Genomic DNA, 22,501 nt, shown 5'->3' with positions numbered 1-22,501 from the left:
CTGGTTAATATATGAGTCATAGGGAAAGAATATGCCATTTTCTGTCTGGTTCTGAATTAAGGAAAGGAATTAACATTAAGGAAAGGAGATCAAAGACTGAATTATGACCTTTTCCAGGCAGGTATTAAAATGATCTTAGAGGTAAAAGAAAAAAATCAGCATAACCAGAGTCTATTAGGCTGATCAAATGCTCCATTTTATGAGACACTTTTTAGAGCTTTTCCTTCAAATCCATGTCAACCCGACTTTATATTCATTCACTCTATGAATATACACTGTGCAATATATAGGGATTGTTTTTCAAAACATGCAAAGAGCCACTCAGAAACAAATGTTTAAAAAACTCACAGAATTTTAGGTATGGCAAGAACAATGGAAAAAATCTAGTTCCATATCTCCAATTTTATACATGATGAAATTGAGCTCAGTTCTCACTGAAGAGATTTCTTCAATTTACCTCTTTGCTCTTTTTTCCTGTTCTCCTAGCCTAATCACACTATACATTGAAATGATTATGTGTTATACTATATTAGGTCAAGAAAGACATTAATGTAGTCCCAGATTTTATCAATTCTGCTTTTAGTTTCAGCACTATTGTTCATTGCTCTCTCTAATTACATAATAGGTGAGTCTTTAAAAGAATAATTGGCATTGGTTTCTTAGTGTATAACATTCCTCATTACAAATCATGCAAACTTTCATGAATGAATTTACTCTTTTTTATTTACTCATATACAGATGTCATAGAGTATATGTCATATTATAGATTGGATAGAAATCTCAACTTTGTCAGGATGCAAACAAAAATGACCCTATTTTGTTTAAGATAAGTTGCTATTTTCTAGGTTTGGGCACATTTTTAAATGGTGCTGTAAATAATAATTACTTGATCACACATTCTAATCTGTTGGGTGAGTTCAGAGCTACACGCTGTTTGCTGTACTCTACCCCTCTAGAATCCCTGTTAGTAAAGAACTATATGGGATCATGAAAATCATAGTTGGTCCACCTTAATATGGAGTTGACTTTTAATGTGAAGGAGAAAAGTCATTACAATAGAGATTAGGCAGAACTATTCCATTTTCTTCCTATGATCTTCAAGTTCTACTTTTTCTCTTTTTTACATTTCCACATGGCTTGAAAGATGAGACCTGATATAATCTGTGCTTGGGGATTGCCATCCCCCTATAAGGTCAAATAGGAATCAAGTTGGGGATCATGGAAAGGGAATCATAAAGCAGGCAATTTTTATCTTCCTTCAGTATAGGCCATGAATAAAAGGAGCATAAGGAAACTTCAAGACACACATGAGGCCTTGGTTAGTTAGCTGGGAATAAAAAAACCTGTAGTTGAAACAAAATACACCCAAATATATTGAGAATTTTCCTGATGTATGCCTTTGCAATATAAATATTTGTAAATACTCTGTCAGTGGAAGCAGGTGGATGGCATAGTTGATGGCATATGAAAATTGGAGATCTTGTTTTTCTCTTCCCAAAATATGACTACTATTTTGAATTATAAAGACCAAATTTTGACCTTCAGCTTTTGTCATAATTTAAGCTTTATATATGGAAATTTGGACTCTCAGAAGCAAACCAGTAGGAAGAGAAAGAAGTTAAATTTGGCAAGTTTAAGATTACAGAAAATGGGCTTCCCTGGTGGCACAGTGGTTGAGAATCTGCCTGCCGATGCAGGGGACACGAGTTCATGCCCCGGTCCAGGAGGATGCCACATACTGTGGAGCGGCTGGGCCCGTGGGCCATGGCCACTGAGCCTGCGCATCCGGAGCCTGTGCACCGCAACAGGAGAGACCACAGCAGTGAGAGGCCCGCGTACCGCAAAAAAAAAAATAGAAAAGAAAAATGGATTACAGAAAATAGCTTAGAAGGACTGATTCCATGTGGATATCTAGTCAATAAAAGTCCTATCTAAAGGGATGTGATAAACTCATTTAGACCTAGATCAGCAAGAATGTCTATACAAGTTCCATGGGGTGGGTTGGAATTAAAAGAAGTGGAGGTACTTTTAGAGCAAACATATGGAACTTAGTGGTCAGTCTTCCTGGAACAGAAGAATCCCCAGAAGCAGCTGAGGTTGTTCTCCATTTATTCCCTGTCAGTGTCTTGCATGATCCTGGATAGAATATTTCTTACAGTTGTTGTTCTAAAAATGTCATCTATATTGATGAAAAAAAGAAACATCAATCTGTTTGTGTACTCTAAATATAATGACTTGTTCTGCTCAGCAAGACTTGACCATAAGAAAAACATTTAAATGAAATTTCTCTCCCTGAGGGACACAAACCAGTTAAGTCTAGAATAAAGAGACCCTCTATATTTAATGTGTAGAGTTTGGGAATAAACAAGCCAATGGAAAGTAAATTCTCATTTATGATTTAAAAAAGGAAGATGAGGGAGAATTATTGTTAAAAAATAAACCACTATTTCCAATGAAGGAATGGGAAGTTGATAATAAGAGGATAGGGGAACACAATATACAATAGGAGTTATCAGCATCACCAGTATCCTCATCATTGTTATCAAATAATTGATCATCATCTCTAATATTATTTGAACTATAAGCAGAGTTTGGCATGGTTCATCAATCATTTCTCATTGTCATACTACTTTCTTCACTTCAGATTCCTCATCTCTGACATCTTAAAGCTGGTGGTTTCTGGCACTCAGGCTTGATTCATTTATCTTACGAAATTCATTCTCTTGGTGTCTTATCAAGTCCTGTGGCTTTAAATATTATATATACACAAAGATTCTCTAATATGCCTCTACAGGACAGATATCGCTCCGTGTGCTTAACAACTCTACATGCATATCTATACAATATCACAAAATAATAGAAGTTATTTTCTTTTTAAAGTTAGTATTTATTATTTGCTTGACTTTCCCTTTTGTTCTAAACTTTTTTCTTTTTCTCTCTATTCGGTATTTCTGTTTGCATGAAGTTTGATTCAAACTTTATAGTGACTCTCCTATTAAAAAAATAGCCAAATTTTTCTTTGAAATCCTTGATGTATTTGAATTTATTATCTTACAGTCTTAACTTATATGTTCTATTACAGTACATTTCTATGTCCTGACACCATTGCAATATCCTCCTTTTGATTGCCAGAGTAATTTTTTTCAATTTATTGTTTTCTTCTACTAATTAGAATATTACACATTCTATTTTTAATTTTTTTAGTTATTAAATATTTTATTAATTCTTAGGTCATCAAAGTATAAAATTAGTCAATATGTTTACTACTCTCCCTTATGCAAGAACTTGAGACTACTTTAATGTCAAACACATCACTTGAAATTTATATGCTGATTTTATCATGTATATTATTTCTTCCTTTGTGAAACACACAGAGGAGTTAATTATTATTGTTTTTACAGATTTCTTTAGATTTTTGCACTTATTTATAGCTTTTTTTGTTCTTTATTTTTTGCATCTTGAAATTTTCAATTGGTATTATTTTCTTCTGCCTACAGTACCTACTTAAGAATTTTCTTTAGTAACATTTCATTTGTTAAATCTCTGTTTATTGTTGTTGGAGAAGGTCTTTTTTTATCTCCTCCTGACAAAGGATGTTTGTCAAGAAAGCAATGACTAAGTAAAACATTATTCCACTACTTTCTGACTTCCATTGTTTCTTTCTTTTTTAAAAAAAATAAATTTATTTATTTATTTGTGGCTGCATTGGGTCTTCGTTGCTGTGTGCAGGCTTTCTCTAGTTGAGGCGACCGGGGGTTACTCTTTGTTGCAGTGTGCAGGCTTCTCATTGTGGTGGCTTCTCTTGTTGCGGAGCACGGGCTCTAGGCACACGGGCTTCACTAGTTGTGGCTCATGGGCTCTAGAGCACAGGCTCATTAGTTGTGGCGCACGGGCTTAGTTGCTCTGCGGCATGTGGGATCTTCCTGGACCAGGGCTCGAACCCGTGTCTCCTGCATTGGCAGGTGGATTCTTAACAACTGTGACACCAGGGAAGTCCCCATTGTTTCCTTTAGAAAGTCAGGGTCAGTATAATTTTTGTTCCATTGAAAGTAATTTAATTTCTCTGACACTATTATAATCAACTTATAGTTGCATGATTTGTTAAATATACTTAACCAAAATAGAGTTTCACAACTTCACATATACATCTATGTTCTTTTTTACTAATTAACTTGGTAAACCTTTTGTGCATTTTTAAAAACGTGCTATTTAGGCTTCCAGCTCCTGATCTACTATGTAAAGAGCTTGGAAGTTGTTACTCCAAATATTATAACAAGAAAATATCTGAACAAAATGAAAACCAGCAACTCTTCTTAGATACTTCAGAGAATTGAGGACAAACGTATATTGCAAACTCTAGGACAATCACAATAAATTTTTAAAAAAATAAGTAGAATTGATATGCTAAGAGAGAAGGGAAAATGGAATAATATAAAATACTCAGATAAAACCACAGAAGGCATAAAAAGGGTGGAAGAAAAAAGAAAAAGAGCCAGAGCAACTAACAGAAAATAGTTACAAATATTATGGCTATTAATCCAACTATATCAATAAGCACAATAAATGTGAATGATTTAATACACCAGTTAAGTGAGACAGACTGACAGAGTGAGTAAATCAAAAAACAACTATACTTTGTCTACAAGAAACCCACATTAAAAATATATACATGTGTAGATTAAAAGTAAAGAGATGGAAAAAGATATATCATGGTAACAGATCAAAAGGAAGCAGGAATGGCTGAATTAATTTCAGACAAAGCACACTCAGAACAAGGAGAAACATCAGGGATAAAGAGAAGCATTACATAATGATAGAGGGGTCAAGTCTCCATGAAGACATAATAATCCTTAATGGATATATGCCTGAAAACAGATCTTCAAAACGTGAGGCAAAACCTAATGGAACTGCAAAGAGAAATAGACAAATCCACTGTTAGAATTGGAGATTTCAGTACCCCTCTACACCAGTAATTGACAAATGCAGCAGGCAGAAGTTCAGTAAAACTATAGTTGAACAGAACTTCACCATCCATCAGTTGAATCTTGTGTTCTATATGAGATCTTGTTTAAGAGAATGAAAAGATAAGTCACAGACTAGGTGGAAATATTTGCAGAACAGATATCTGATAAAAGACTTGTATCCAAAATATAAAAAGAACACTTAAAATTCAACAATAATACAACAATCCAATTAAAAGATAGGTAAAAGATCTAAACAGATACATTACTGTAGATGATAAACAATAATAAATATACATAATAAAAGGTGCTCATCGTATGACATTAGAGAATTGTAAATTAAAACAATCATGAGATACCACTATATACCTATTAGAATAGCTAAAATTGAGAAAGCTGACAATAGCAAATGGTGGTTAGGATGTAGGGCAACAGGAATTCACCTTCACAGGTAGTGAGGATGAAAGAAGGTACCACAATTTTGGAAGACCATTTGGAAGTTTCTTACAAAGCTCATCAGAATCTTACCATATGATCCAGTAACTGAGGCCACTCTTGTGGCCTCTCCCTTTGCGGAGCACAGGCTCCGGACGCGCAGGCTCAGTGGCCATGGCTCATGGGACCAGTCGCTCCACGGCATGTGGGATCCTCCCGGACCGGGGCACAAACCCGTGTCCCCTGCACCGGCAGGCGGACTCCCAAAAAACTACAAAATGTAGTTTTACACCAAAGAAAATGTTCAGTGATCATTATTTCCTATTTGATGGTAATTGAGAGAATTGCCTAAACATTCTGAAAAGAGGTGATAGCCGTATTTAAATGATCAGTTTTAAGTGGGTATTGTCAAGACTCCTCCTTTAAAGAATGGTGCCAAAGTAAGGACTAATCTTATTTGGGTGTGTCTTTCATTACCCACACTTAAAGCCAGTTGATTAGAAAGGGCAAAAATAAATTTCATTTCTGTGATTGATACAGTCAATCTCAATTTTACTTAAATGTGTTCAATGGACTCCATAGAATATTTTTCTTCTATCTTCAAATAATTTGACAGAACATATTATTAGTGTTTCACATATTGCCATTCCCTTGCTATTTTCCTTTCTTATAATAACAAGCTGATAAGCTCACAGTTTTCCCTATGACCAGGAATTAGAGCTACAATCTATTGAGATAGTTAAAATCTTTGACATAAAAGTCTTGTGTGGTTCAGTGTTTACTATTAAATGATAATATTGTTTCAGAATCTTATGCCTGTAATAAGGGAGGAAAAAATATGAGGGTTAACATTGTTTCAAAAGGAATGCTTTATAGTATGAAGCTTTAAATTGCTAACCTTTTCACTTAATGAAATAAATATTTATACATCCTCAAAATTCAGTTTCCTTAAATGTACACACCCCCTTATGAATTAATTCTTCTCAGCAACTCTCAAATATTTGAGTGCAGAACACTGTCATAATGAGGGTGCTGGATGCAAAGCAATGGTGCTGACTTACATTCCACTCCCCAATTATCTGTGCTGCTTTTTTTATAGTAGATACCTCTGTCAATTTTAATTTCATCTTGGCTAAACACAAAATAGTGTGCAGGCTAAGCAGATGGTTGTCACAAGCAGATGAACACAAATAAAATTTATGGGAAATGTTCCAGTCTGGTAGCAGAAAAGGGAATGAGTCACCAAACTCATTTTATTGTTCATGAACATCATGTGCCGAACCCTTCGTATAACATGGGGAAAATAATCTTATTTGTGAACCCAAACAGTTTATAAAACATTTAACCAAATTGCCGTTGTGACTGTTAGTAAGGAGCTAATAATTATCAATGTGCTGCGATGGTTTTCTTATTAATGGATAAAGAGAAAACATATATAACGAACGAATAAATTAGGAAATGAACACTTTATGTGTATCTTTTGTATTGTTAGGTAATCTTTTCCTTGAACTGAATTGTGCTCCACTTAAATGAATTTTATGAGGAAAAATGTATATTTTTGTGGTGTAATAGGTTGGATAGGGGGAGCATTTGAGTGTTTCCTTCCCTTTTTGTCTTAGGGTGACTTATTCCTAATGTAAATGGATTCATCCCTTGAATTCAAACTTTGTGACAAGAAGAGGAGTTGAGGGAGAATATCCTGTACTTTTCAAGTCTAGAAAAGAAGTGAAAGAAGTCAAATAGGTGGTTTTGTATTTTATGAATTCTGAGAACTTTCACATGTTTTAGTATAGAAGGGTGTGGCCAAATCACATTACTTCAGATATTTCGCACATTGAAAGTCAGCCCAAATAATTTCTGGAAGAAACTTAGGTTTGAGATCACTTTGTTATTTGCATTAAGCATGTTAATTTAGGTTTAACATATAAGGGATATAAAGCTTCAATATAAAGTTCAAGCACAGATTCTAGGGTTACTTTAAACACAAACAGATCATTAGATTAGGCTCCCCTAAATGTTAATAAGGACCTCCAGGCTCCTAACTCTCTTCTTCTTAAGGTAATTCTAAGTGAGCATATGCTGAGAAATAGTTTTATCTCATTTGCACTAAGGAGAGTCATGGTGTGAAATAGTCATTCTTGAGGAGGATGTAGAACTACAAGCTGAGGAAATTTACCTGAAAAGGAGGGAATAACACAAGTTTATAAATTGTATAGCCAAATATTTTACTTACATCTTTTTAAAGATACAGGACCAAATATAGTATTTATCTTTTTGATGTTTAACGGTATTAATTAATTTTCCCAAAGTCTTTATAAAAAAGGTTCAAGTCATACTTAATGCTTCCAACAAATATATGAAAGGCAACACACACATATATGACTAAAAATATGGAAATAAAAATACAGAAAGCCACATGTATATATACATGTATATACAGCCATGCATATACATTTTATATACAAGATAGATAATGGATATGAGTGAGAGGCAGTGTCTTAAATTCATTTTGGACTATACCTTATTAGTTCAAACATAAGACAACACTAACTTCTACCTTTTAATAGGATAGAGTGGTTTAGAGTACACAAGTACCTCCGTCATGAATAATTTTAAAAGTTGGGTGCACTGTAAAACAAGTTGGATTCTTAAAGATTACCTGTTCATAGGCATCAGAGAGCTATTCAAAAAGCCAGGATAAGAAAGACTAATATTACCAAGAAGTAAGGGCCAAAGAGTTGAGCCAACATTCTGCTTTTGGTTTTCCTCTGGGAGGTGCTTACCAATTCTGAGTGCAGAGCAAGAGGCTGAGAATCCAGGCTTTCCCAGGTAGAGCTACTGCAACAGGACAGAGAAACCATCAAAAATTCTGGCAGAATTACGGAGATAGAAATGTAAAACTGGAGACATTAGGCGACTCAACCACGTGATCACTCTTTCTATTAGGTGAACATTTTCCATACAGATAAGAGATATTAGGACTCAGATGACATTTAGTGGTCCCCTTGCCCTCTCCAGAAAACTAGAGCCTTTCTTCAGAAGCTGTTCTCATATGGACTCTGAGCATTACCAAAAAAAAAAAAAAAGGTGTTGACAATTTGATATCTGGTTCTGTATTTGTTTGCTAGGGCTGCCATACAAAGTATCACAGACTGGGTACCTTATACAACAGAAGTTTATTTTCTTACAATTCTGGGGCTAAAAGTCCAAGATCAAGGTGTTGGCAGGGTCAGTTTCTACCGAGGAGGAAACTGTTCCATGCTTCTCTCCTAGCTTCTAATTTGCTGGCAATCTTTGACCTTCCTTGGCTTGTAGTTGCATCATCTTGATCCCTGCTTTCTTGTTCACATGGCATTCTCCCTGTGTGCATGTGTCTATGTCCAAATTTCCCCTTTTTATAAGGACACTAGTTAGGCTAGATTACAGTCCACCTAAATGATCTCATTTTAACTTGACTGCCTCTATAAAGACCTTATTTCCAAATAAGGTCATATTCTAAATACTTATTTGAGCCTCAACATATCTGTTGGGGGCATACAATTCAACCCATAACAGGGAGTCTAGTTTTCAGAGATATCGTTAAGTCCCTCTGATTTCATTTCTTTCTGCACGATGCTGATGTAGGTGATTTGGCACTACTCACTCTTATGATGGTATTTGTTATACCTTACTTAGTTTTGTTGCAGAGTTTATCTCTAGGTTTTATTATGCCTATGTGTTCTATCTGTTACTATAGGAAATACTTCAAATTCAATGACTATAATACTACCATTTTGTTGTTAGCCTCCTAAGTTATTTTTTAATCATACTCAGCACTCTGTGAATTTTTTTTTGTTTGTTTTGAGAATCATGTTCTCTTGTTCCAGAGAATTTTCAGTCATTTTCTTTTTTCATCATTTTTTTCTTCTCCATTATATTATATCCTTTGGGAAATCGTTACAGTTATTGGTTTAGAAGATCATGGATTATCTTCCCTGTCTGTAACTTCTTTCCTATATTTTCCTTAACTTCATTTCTCCAAGTTGCCTGCAGACAGGTTTGATACTTTTAACCTCTTAAGTCAATATCCTCTCTTCAGTTTGTCAAAACCATCATTTATTCCATCTTTCCAGTTACTACTATTACTACTATTACTATTTTCATTGTTGCCAGATGATCTTTTTTTTTTAAGCTTACCTACTTATTAATTAAAAACCTCTAATAGATGTTATTTCCACCTATAAGTTGAGAATTTTAATCACAATTTAACATCTATTTCAGATATTATATTCTATTTTCTTGAATGTCTTGTTGCTTGTTTGGGAATCTTGGGTTTACATTTGAGGGCATAGGATTCCTTAATGAATTTTGTAGTTTTAGTTGGAGATGCAAACTGTGTGAAGAGTTTTTTATTCTCTGTTAAATGGTTTTTATCAATTACTTCATCCCAAGGTCTTCGGAGTTCAGGTCTTCAAATTAAGTCTTGTATTGATAGCTATAGGTCAAAGGCTGGCTGTTTCCAACATTTAATTTGTATCTTTGATTTTTTTCTGGATATAGGCAACCATAAATTTTCTGCTGAATTCTAGGAGAATGGGTGGAAATATTTTCTCCCCTGTTTATGATTCAGATGCATGTTCCCACTCTTCACCTCAAACATTGAGCTCAGCGTCATTTCTCTGACATTGATGGCAGGTACCTATTTGATGCCAGGACTCAGTCACTAAAACACTGGCCCTAGGAAGCTGTCTCTTATACCAGCCTTTACAGAACCCTGTGACTTCAGTGCCAACTTAGAAGCTTGGCTGTCCTTTTAATATATATTTATGAAAAATTTCATCTTGTTTTTACACATCATTTATTTTAATAGTTAAAATATATTTTTACCTCTCATAAGTTTGAAGCAGATTGTCAAGTTTTATAATGTGTCAGTGCTACCATCTTGTCTCACAATTCCAAGAATATTTAGGGGATTATAAAGGCACTCACTAGTTGGTAACCAAGTAGAGAAATCTTCCTTTTAAACACTGGCCCAATTAACTGCAACTCTATTATCGATCCCATGCGTGACAGCCAACCAAGTCAGTTCATCTTTTTACACATAATGTGTAACTTAAATTCTAATCCTATGTCTGCCTATTCCTCTGGCCACGGTATTATTTCAGTTAGTGTAAAAATGAGGCTGTCACCTTCTTCCTCCCAGGAAGATAGCGAGGTTGTGAGGCAGAGATAAAATACTTGACTTCCAAAGCAGGCACTGTAGGGATGAGCAAGTTTTCACTAAATGTTTCTTAAGCTTGGTAACATTACTGTGTTTATGAAAGTACTAATTTGTCTTAAGACTCTGAATTATAACTGATAAAAGTTTCATAATTTTAAACAGTATAGTCTTAAAAAGTTAAAAAGCATATATAGCTGTCAGGTATGTCATCATATAAATATGGTCTTCTGTATGATATTTTTTATTCTTAGAACTACATTTTATATAAAAATGAAAAGTTTGAAATCATTTATCCCAAAATTTCATTGTGGTAAATCAGTGGCAGTATCTGCCAAGATAATCAGAAATGTCAGGTTTAATTTTAACAGGCTTGAAGCATTTATTTAGCCATCTGCCTGCCTCCTTTAGCAGTATAGAAAAATAAAATAAGTCATGTGGATATCAGGGAAACACACAAGGTACGCACAGATCTTCCACAAAATTATTTTATTGCTGCAAAAGTATACTCTAAGCTAACCTTACTCTATATCATGGGAGAACAGAACTGCAGGAACTCATAAGCAAAACACATACTAATATTGAACCAAAGCCCATGGCACATAGATCGTCAGCTAGAAAAGGAACACATCAGTTCTTTAGTTTATATTTTAGGCTTGCGAAACTACTGTTCCTAATCACGTATCCCTGAAAAAGTATACTGAAAATTCACATAAGTCATAAAGCAAACCAAATTTCCCCAGTTTATATAAAAGCAGTAATTGTGGCAAATCTGACTTTTATCCTTTCATCAATGTTCCCCAAAATATACTTGTAGAAAAGTGGTTTTGCAGCATGTTGATATCATGACAGAAGTTTCCATTTGCTGAATAAACTGGTAGCAGGAAAAGTCTAATTTAAGTGAATCCACTTAGAAATGGAATTTAATTGCATGGTAAATAATTTTAATATTTTGATTTCTACCTGTATCTTACAAAATAAAATGAAAAACAATGGAAATTAGTTAAGAGCATTATCTTAAAAACTGTGTTAGTATTATAATGTACTAATTTTAGAAATAAATAACATTAAAAATTTTTGCACCGTTCTACTAATAACACCAAGTAGTACGACACCAAATCCTGAACTTCATATTTGACTCATAAAAACTTTTGAAAAGGACAATTTTTGCAAAAATATCTGAAAGCTAATTCAGTGTTCTTAATTACTCTTTTGACTTCAATCAGTCATTGCATCATTTGCAACATTTTCATTTTGTTTGCAATGATTGTACTGCATTTGCTTTTTTTAACCATACAGTACAATCGACCATAGACTGTGCCACTACTATGTTAGCTATTTACCTGTCTCTCAATCTCAAACTGCTGGGGCTGGGAGTCTCCAATTTTATTTCCCAGTCTGCCTTGTTAGAGGCTTCCCCTAGGCACTGCCAAGAGGAAACAGTTATAGGAAATCACAAGGCAGGAAGAAGAGAGAAACGTCTGTCTTCTGTCTCTGTAAGTCTGAGAGCTGCTGGAGGTTGCCTTTTGGCAACAGGAGGGATGAGGTAAGTTTGGCTTCCTGAAGTCTGAGCGGAGGCAGCGTACTTGTTGATACTAGTAGCCTGGCCACTGCTGCATTTTTGGGGGGTGGACCCAAAACCAAATATTACAAAATCTCCAAAATACAGCAGCAGTTACGAGCTTGTGGGTTCCGGAACAGGAGTGGTGGCAGCTTGTGGGTTCCGGAACAGGAGTGGTGGCAGCTCCTCAACATTGCCTTTTCCTTCTTTTGCTGCTTTCACGACCCCTCATTTTGCCTTTGCTCTTGGAACCGTTTCTCTGGATTAAGTTCCACCTGTTTTAAATGAGCGAAGTGATTTCTGTTTTCTTGATTGTGCCACACTGGTACAAGGAGTGAAATGTTGCTCATGATGGGCAGGGATGTATTTTCCTATTGAGTCTGGCAGATTGTTGGAGGAGACATTAATGTTTAAGTGACTGATTTATTAGATAATATTTTAGTGCAAAGAGATTACTTAAGGTACATTGAGAACTAATTTGATGAATTCCTAGACATCAGGGATGCCTTTTAATCTGAGTGCAGGTTATCATAGTCAAATCATTTGGGGAAAGGTGGCTGTTATGGAATAAATTGTGTCCCCCTAGGATTCATATGTTGAAGCCCTAACCCCTAGTAGCTCATAATGTGACTGCATTAGAGGTAGTGCCTTTACAGTGGTAATTAAGGTTAAATGAGGTCTTATGGGTAGGTTTTAATCCAATGCACCTGGTTTCCTTATAAAAAGAGGAGATTAAGACATACAGAAAGAGACACTGGAGAATGTAAGCACACAGAGACGAGGTCATGTGAGGACGCAGTGAGAAGAAGGCAGTCATGTACAAGCCAAGGAGAGAGGCCTCAGTAGAAACCAAACCTGCCAATACCTTCATCTTGGACTTTCAGCCTCCAGAAGTCTGAGAAAATAAATTTCTGTTTCTTAAGCCCCCAAGTCTGTGGTATTTTGTTACAACAGTCCAAGTGGACTAACAACTGAGGGGGAAAGTAAGGTAAATAGGTGTATTTACTGTGCAAATCTTCATGGTGATTTTTTTTTAATGAGATTATGCCTTATGTTTTCCAAATTACTCACTCACCTCTTTTTCTTCACAAAACATCTCACAAATCTTTTGTTAGCAGAACACTTTCCAAACCTGCCTCAATTTTCTTAATAAGACTATGTCTCTTGAATACAAGCACGCTGTCCTTTTCTTTTATCTTTTCATAATTGCAGTTACAGACATTATATCTGAAGTATTAATATATCCTTCCCAGATGACTTCTCCATCAGTCCCTCCTCAAAGGTGAATTTTCATCTATGAGCCTGACTTCATGGCTCCTTTATCTCCCCCTTAATATACACCACAAGAAAATCGGGCATTAACTGGAAGTCTCAAAAGAAACAAAAAGACATATTTAACATCATTTCAATAAATCTGAATCTCAAAACCATATCAGTATTTTCTCTAAGTTAGTCCAGGATATAAAAACCCTCACAGATTTGGAAGATTCATTTATTTCCTCTGTTTCTTACAAGGAATAGAGCATTGGTTTTCTATTGCTGTGTAACAAATTACCTCCAAAACTTTCAGAGTTTATTATCTCGTGTTTATTATCTCACAGCCTCTGTAAGCTGCGAATTTGGAAACAACTTAGTTAGTAATTGAGGCTCAGAGTTTCTCATGTTTCTTTTTTTCCTGTGGTATGCAGGCCCCCAACTGCTGTGGCCTCTCCCGTTGCGGAGCACTGGCTCTGGACGCGCAGGCCCAGCAGCCACGGGCCCAGCCGCTCCGCGGCACACGGGATCCTCCCGGACCAGGGCATGAGCCCGCGTCCCCCGCATCGGCAGGCGGACTCCCAACCACTGCGCCACCAGGGAAGCCCTCTCGTGGGGTTTTAATCCAGATGTTGGCCAGAGCTGCAGTCATCTGAAGGTTTGATGAGGGCTAGAGGATCTCCTTCCTAACTCACTCATATGGCTGTTAATAAGATGTTGTAGTCCCTCATTAGCTGTTCTCCAGAAGCCTCAGTTCTTCACCATGTGGACTTCTTAGGGCATGAAAGCTAGCTTTCTGAGAGCTACTGATCCAAGAGAGAATAAAAAGACACATTGTCTTTAGTGATCTCCCCTCAGAAGTGACATGCCATCACTCCTAGAGCCCAGCCCTGATACAATGTGGGAGGGGCCTGACTATGCAAGGATGTGAACACCAGGAGGTCAGGATCCTTGGGGCTCTCTGGGAGGCTGGCTACCACAGAGAGAGAAATGCAAAATAAATCATCAAATTAAATTTTGACAGCAATTACCAGTGTCTTCCTTAGGCTTTTACTTTAAATATTTTGTCAGTGTTATCTATTTCTGTTGATTTTAACTCTATTTTTTTATATTTTCAAGTTTTATGAGCTGCTCCAATAATTTTATACCAATCACAATGCAATAAATATCAAGAAAGTTGTGCTCACATTTCTGGAAAAAGTAGAGTAACTGAGAAATAGGTGTGAGGCAGGTATGAATTTGTCTTGTCTCACTCAAATATCACACATTTATTTTATACCAGACTTCTCATGTTTCAAAGGAGTAGCTCATAATAGACTAGAAAATGAACAATAATTTATGTATCAGATAATGCATATTAGACAACCTGTGACAATCTAAGTAATGAAAAGCTTACAACAAAGAAAATATTTTCCTCATGAGAATCTTCAGGATTTTAAATTGTCAGGTAACTTCAGTGTGTCAACCTCAATTATCATAGAATTTGATAGCATTTTTCCCAATCTTAATGAATGCTTCATTATACATGTAATTGCTTGAGCTTAGAATCTGAGCCATTCTTGATTCCTGATTTCACCTCATCCTCCACATCCAATTAACTAGCAAATTCTGTTGATTCAACCTCAGAATTATATGACCAATCCATCCACTTTTATCAGTTTCCATCTCATCAATTTGACTGCATGTCATCAACATTCCTTCCCTGGTCTATGCAACAGTCTCCTGTCCCCTTTCTTACTATTCTTTTTCAGTCCAATTCAGTCTTCATTCAGGAAACAGACTCATCATTTCAAATGGAAACACACAGGTGAAAATTGTCAGTGGCTTCCCATTGAATTTAGATTAATATCCAAACTACTTACATTAACCTTCAAGGTCCTACATTATATTTGTTTATTTATTTTAATACTTTTTTACTGAAGTGTACTTGATTTACAATATTATAGTAGTTTCAGGTGTACAATATACTGATTCAAAATGTTTATAGATTATACTCTATATTAAATTATTATAAAATATTGGTTATATTCCTGTGTCCGTACAATATATCCTTGTAGCTTATTTATTTTATAAATAGTAGTTTGTACCTCTTAATCTGCTATCCCTATCTAGTCCTCCTCCCTTCCCTCTTCCCACTGGTAATTACTTTGTTCTCTATACCTGTGAGTCTGTTTTTTATTTTGTTATATTTATTTGTATTATGTTTTAGATTCCACATGTAAGTGATAACCTTCAATATTTGTCTTTTTCTATCTGGCTTACTTAATTAAGTGTAATACCCTCTAGGTTGGTTGATATTGTGGCAAATGGCAAAATTTCATATTCCATTGTACATATATAATACATCTATTTTATCCATTCATCTGTTGATGGGCACTTAATTTGCTTCATATTTTGAGTACTGTAAATAATGCTGCTATGAACATTAGGCTGCGTATTTTTTTTGAATTACTGTTTTATTCACTTGGATATATACCCAGGAGTGGAATTGATGGATCATATGATAGTTCTAATTTTAGTTTTTTGAAGACCCCCCCCCCATACGGTTTTCCATAGTGGCTGCACCAATTTGCATTCCCACCAATAGTTTACAAGGGTTTCCTTTATTCCATATCCTTGCCAACATTTGTTAATTGTGGTCAATTTGATGATAACCACTCAAATTGTGACAAGTGTGAAGTTATATCTCATTGTGGTTTTGATTTACATTTCTCTGATGATTAGCGATTTTGTACATATTTTCATGTGCCTGTTGGTCATCTACATGTTTTCTTTGGAAAAATGTTCAGCTCTTCTACCCATTTTTATTCAGGTTGTTTGTTTTTTTGGTATTGTGTTGTATGAGCTATCTATATATATTGACTATTAACCCATTATTGGTCATATCATTTGCAAATATCTTTTCCCATTCCATAGGTTGCCTTTTTGTTTTGTTGATAGGTTCCTTTGCTGTGCAAAACTTTTAGTTTAATTAGGTCCCATTGTTTATTTTTGCTTTTGTTTCATTTGCCTTTAACTTCTCCTTTTTCATTTCTGATTTTACTGATTTGGGCCCTCTCTTTTTCTTGATGAATCTGGCTAAAGATTTCTCAATTTTGTTTATCTTTTCAAAGAAGAGCTGAACCAGCTCTTCATTTCACTGATCTTTTGTATGTTTTTTAGTCTCTACTTAATTTATTTCTGCTCTGATCTTTATGATTTCTTTCCTTCTACTAACTTTGGGATTTGTTTGTTCTTCTATTTCTAGTTCCTTTAGGTATAATGTAAGGCTGTTCATTTGAGACTTTCTTTGTTCCCTGAGTTAGGCTTATATGGCTATAAACTTCACTATTAGTACTACTTTTGCTGTGTTCTGTAGATTTTGAATCATTGTTTTCATTTTCATTTGTCTCCGGATATTTTTAAAATTTCTTCTTTGATTTCTTCAGTGATCCATGGGTTGTTTAGTAGCATACTGTTACCCTCCATGTGATTGTGTTTTTTGCAGTATTTTTTCTTGTAGTTGATCTCTAGTCTCATAGTATTGTGGTCAGAATGGATGCTGGATATGATTTCAATTTTCTTAAACTTACTGAGACTTGTTTTGTAGCCTACCATGCGATCTATCCTGGTGAATGTTCCATGTGCACAGGAAAAGAATGTATACTGATTTTGGGTGGAATGTTCTATGTATATCTATTATGTACATTTTTCTAATAGGTCATTTAAGACCACTATTTCCTTACTAAGTGAAGTGGTATTGTTTCCTACTATTATTGTGTTACTGTCAGTTTCTCCCTTTATGTCTGTTAATATTTCCTTCATGTACTAGGTGACCCCATGTTGGGTGCACATATATTTACTATTGTTTTATATTCTTCTTAGATTTATCCCTTGATCATTATGCAATGTCCTTCCTTGTTTCTTTGTTTTAAAGTCTATTTTGTCTGGATATAAGTATTGTTGCCTTGGCTTTCTTTTAGTTTCTATTTGCATGGAATACCTTTTTCATCCCTTCACTTTCAGTCTGCGTGTGTCTGAAGTGAATCTCCTGTAGGCAACATAAATATGAGTCTTGTTTTTTGTCCATTTAGCAATTTCATGTTTTTTGACTTGAGCACTTAGTCCATTTACATTTAAGTAATTATTGATAGGTATGTACTTATAACAATTTTATTAATTGTTTTTGCAGTTCTTTTTTGTTCCTTCTTTTGTTCTCTTCCCTTATGATTTGATGGCTATCTTTAGCATTACGTTCGAATTCCTTTCTCGTTTTTGTGTATCTATTATAGATTTTTGGTTCATGGTTACTGTGTAGCTTGTGTATAGCAATCTATATATACATGTGATTATTTTAAGTTAGTGGTCTCTTAATTTTAAATGCATTTTAACTACCTTCCTTTTTACTCCCCCCCCAACAATTACTATTTTTGACATCATATCTTACATCTTTTTGTTATGTGTATTCCTTAACTACGTATTGTGGATATAGATGACTTTGCTACTTTCGTCTTTAACCTTCCTACTAGCTTTGTACATGTGGATTTACTACCTTTCCTGTATATTTGGTTTTACCAATGATCTTTTTCCTTTAATAATTTTCATGTTTCTAGTTTTGGCCTTTTTTTTTTTTTTTTTTTTTTTTGCTTAGAGTAGTCACTTTAACATTTCTTGTAAAGCTGGCTTGGTGGTGCTGAACTCTTTTAGCTGTGCTTGTCTGTAAAACTTTTGATCTCCCCATCAAATCTGAATGAAAGCCTTTCTGGGTAGAATATTCTTAGTTGTAGGTTTTTTCCCTTTCATCACTTTAAATATATCATGCCACCCTTCCTGGACTGTAGAGTTTCTGCTGAAAAACCAGCTGATAGCGTTATGGGAGTTCCCTTGTGTGTATAAATAATTGTTGCTTTCCCTTCACTGCTTTCAATATACTCTCTTTATCTTTCATTCCTGCCATTTTAATTATAATGTGTCTTGGTGTGGTTCTCTTTGGGTTGATCTTGTTAGGACTCTCTATGCTTCCTGGACCTGGGTATTTGTTTCCTATAACAGGTTAGGGAAGTTTTCAGCTATTATGTTGTCAAATATGTTCTCAGCCTTTTATCTCTCTCTTCTCTTTCTGGAATCCCTATACTGCAAATGTTAGTATGCTTAATGTTGTCTGAGAGGTCTCTTAAACTGTCCTTATTTCTTTTTATTCTTTTTTCTGTTTAGCTTCAATGATTTCCATTATTCTGTTTTCAAGCTCATTGATCTGTTCTTCTGCATCTTTTAATCTATTACTGTTTCCTTCTAGTGTACTTTTTATCTTAGTTATTATATTCTTCATCTCTGTTTGGTTCTTCTTTATATCTACTGACGCTTTGTTCAACTTCTCACTGTATTCTTCCATTCTTCTCCTGAGTCTTTAAACATATTTACAATCATTATCTGAACACTTTCTTGGGTAGCTTACCTATCTCCACTTCCAATGGTTCTTCTTTTGAGGTTTTATCATATTCTTCCATTTGAAACATGTTTCTTTGATGTCAAATTTTGCCTAATTTGCTGTTTTTATTCCTATGTATCTGGCAGGTTGGTTATGTTTCCCAACCTTGGAGAAGTGGCCTTTTGTGTGAGCATCCTATGATTCCAGCAGCACACTCCCCTCTGTTTGCCAGAGCTATATACTCTAGTGTGCCCCCTACGTGGGCTGCATGGGTCCTTCTGTTGTGGTGGGCTGACTATTGTGGGCAGTCTGGTAGGCATGGTTGGCCCCTAATCAACTTGGTTGCCAGGTCCTACGTTATGGAGGCTGCCAGACATTTTTGGTGGGGTCAGGTCACAGACGTCTGGCTGCAGAATCCTAGGGTGTCCTGGGCCTAGATTGGCCCATTGGTGGGCAGAGCCAGGACCTGGGGTGGGCTGTTGTGTGGCCATGGTTTCTGCATCTAATGTTGGCCTGCTGGTGAGTGGGGCTTGTTCTTGACATGGCTGGCTGTGGGTTCCTGGGTGTCTTAAAGCTGATGCTGGCCCACTGGTGAGTGGGGCTGGATCCCAGGGTGGCTAGCTTAGGGATCCAAGGTGCCTCAGAGCTGGTGCCTACTGGTGGGCAGAGCCTGGGCCCAGGGTGTCCTGACATTAGTGCCAGCTCACTGGGCTGAGTTCCAGATTCTCTGACTGTGGGGTCCAAGGAGTCCTGAAGCTGGTATCACCCTCTGGTGGGTAGGGCTGGATCCTGGGGCCACTGACTCAGGGTCCCAAGGTGTTACAGAGCTGGTTGGCCTGCTGATGGGCAAAGCTGGGGTTGGGGCACCCCTGGTCTGGTGCCAGCCTCCTGTTTTGTTGGCTGAATCTTGACAAAGCAGGCTGTGGGGCTGCAGTGGTACCTGGGCTGATGCCTGCCCACTGGTTGGTGAGGCCAGGGCCCAGGGGCTAGACCCAGTGATATGCAGAGCCAGGTAGTGTCTATGGCTGCAGGGCCTAGAGGTCCCAGAACTGGTGCTATATCACAGTTGAGTGGGGCTGAATCCTGGCATCACTGGCTATAAAGCCCTAGGAGTCTTTGAGCTGGTGTTGGCCTGCTAGTGGGCAGGGCCTGTTCCTGACACAGCTGGCTACAGGGTCTGGGATGTCCTAAAGCTTGTATAGGCCAACTGGTAGGTCAGGGCAGCTGGCTGATGGGTCCATGGTTTCTCAGAGCTGGTCTTGGCCTGCTGGTGGGTGGGGTCAGGGCCCAGGAATCCCAGGTCTGTTGCCAACCTGCTGGTGGGTGGGCTGGGTCCTGTCATTACAGGTTAAAGTGCTGCAGTGGTCCTGGGGCTGGTATCTATAAGCTGGTGGATAGGCTGCATTATATTTGTACTCTGGACTCACTTCTTAAGTTTCAGGTCACTAGTCTTCCATTTTCTCAAAAGCAACACTTTTTTCATGCCTTAAACTCTTTAGACGTGCACTGTTCTCTTTTAAAGAGCTTTAAAAAAGCTTTTCTCTACTCTTCCTATGACTGACTTTTCTCACACTTCAGCTTTCAACTTAACATACTGTGTCCTCACAGAGGGTTTTCCTTGAATGATTCTCTCTTGCTAGATGAATTCTCTTTCCAGCAACATCTTTTTGAACCAATACTCACCCAAACCTGTTATTCTCTGTTACGGAACACCCAGCCCATTGCTTTCTTTATTCATTTTCTTTATCTTTGTCTATTTTCCCATTGTCAACTAGAATATGTAAATTCTTTTATTCTCCCTGAATAAAGGAAGCTGAAATGCCTACCACATGGCCTTGCATATTTTTGAATAAATATATTAACAAATATGTAGCCTAAATATTTATTATGAATTATTACCCAAATCGAATAATTGGAGCAGTTCCTCTTCAGCAGCTCTATTTGACCTGTTAGTCTGTTCCATTGCTACTGTGGATAGTTTAGCAAGAATAGAGATTTTCACATCTCATCCATATTCTTCCCAATTTCCACTATCACACCAGACTCTGTTTTTCTATATGGAAAGTAGCTTTCAATATCTGAAAATTATTTCAAATAATAAAAATATTTTATTTTAAATACTGTGTAAATCAAAAAACTTAAATGCCTACCAGGCTGGCTAGTCAAAACCAAAACATAACCTTAACTTATAAAAAGGGTTAGAGATGGAACCGTTTCCCTGTAGTCTGGAAGTCAGATAGTTCCCTTAAAAGGTTTTTAGCCACTGTAACTAATATGACATTTGAATGATTTAAAAACATTGTGGATAACAGGGAATCCAACAAATGGAAACCAATGAAAGGCATTACCACAGTCCACCATTCATAATCCCTTTAAAAAGTCTTAGGGTCATTCATGCTTCCTAGCAGGCCAGAAATCTCACATGCTTTCAACATCTCTAAAGCAGCAGACACAGCAGGATAAACAAGTGTGTGCTTTACGATACTTTCAACCATGTTATTGGATGACCCTTCTCAGACAAATGTTGCCATATTTTAAAAAGTGCCTATGTCACCATTAATAGATAGGAAATTATGCAGGCCAACACATTTCAGACAGAGAAATCCCAAATCTGAAAGCCCTTTGCTCATTCAACTACTTAAGACAACTTTGTAATTTTTAAACATCATAAACGTCACAAAAAATAATGAATTTGTATACCAGTACAAAGCAATTTTTACTTTTTCTTATTCCACAAATCACAATGATAAAAATTTTACATTCATATTATTTGACATTCTTGTCAGACATACGCTTTTGAATTTTTTGAAATAAATAGTGACTTTAAGTAAATGTTTTATAACTCTCATTCCTCACAAATAGTTTCACTCTTAATGGTGTCTTAGTAAGTTCTTCCCTAATGATTTCCATACTTATTGAATGTGGGAGTGTGACTATTATACCTTGCCCTAGTTATTTTAGTTGAAAGATTAACTGACTCTCAATCAGTACCTAATATCAACTGTATGTCTCTTAAGTGCCTTGAGCTGTAAAGCTGTGTGAATTCAGTCAGGTGTATGTCCCTTTCTCTGCCTGCTGTAGATGAATCAGGCAGGGACAAATCTGAGCACCTCGAGGCCTCATATTCTTTGCCTTTCTGGCCCCTGAAAAATCTGTAGTTTCCCTTGGAAGTAACGCTGCCTTCTGAGTCTGCTTCAGAGATGTTTGGGATCAAAGACACACAGACGCCATCTTCATTGTTTCTGAAAATTTTTCTTTAGAACAGGAAGAGTACAGTGGAGCTGCCATGAGAAAGACCCATGAAAATCCCGCTGCATGCAACAAGCATTGTCTTAGCAAAACTTACGTTCGGACCCCTTCAGTTGCACATGACTGGGGACTTACTATACATTTTTTTATCACAAGGAGAATTCAACCTGGATAATAGGAAAGTTATAACTATGAAAATGTGGTATGAAGTTGAGCTAGACTGAAAATTTGAATCAATCTAGCTCTAATGTTGGCTTTTTATGCTGGCTTCCTTGAAATTATGATTCACGTAGTATTAAGATATGAGTAGCCTGCCGTTCAGAATGCCATTTAATATACTGGTTTAAAAGATGCACTTCACATTAGTTTATAGACATCCTTCCTCACCTTAACAGCTTGCATCCACAGAAACGATTCCTCCATTATGACACTTCTCA

The sequence above is a fragment of the Phocoena phocoena genome, chromosome 5, assembly GCF_963924675.1.
Source record: "Phocoena phocoena chromosome 5, mPhoPho1.1, whole genome shotgun sequence".
Lineage (NCBI taxonomy): Eukaryota > Metazoa > Chordata > Mammalia > Artiodactyla > Phocoenidae > Phocoena > Phocoena phocoena.
Note: the sequence above shows the minus strand (reverse complement) of the source record.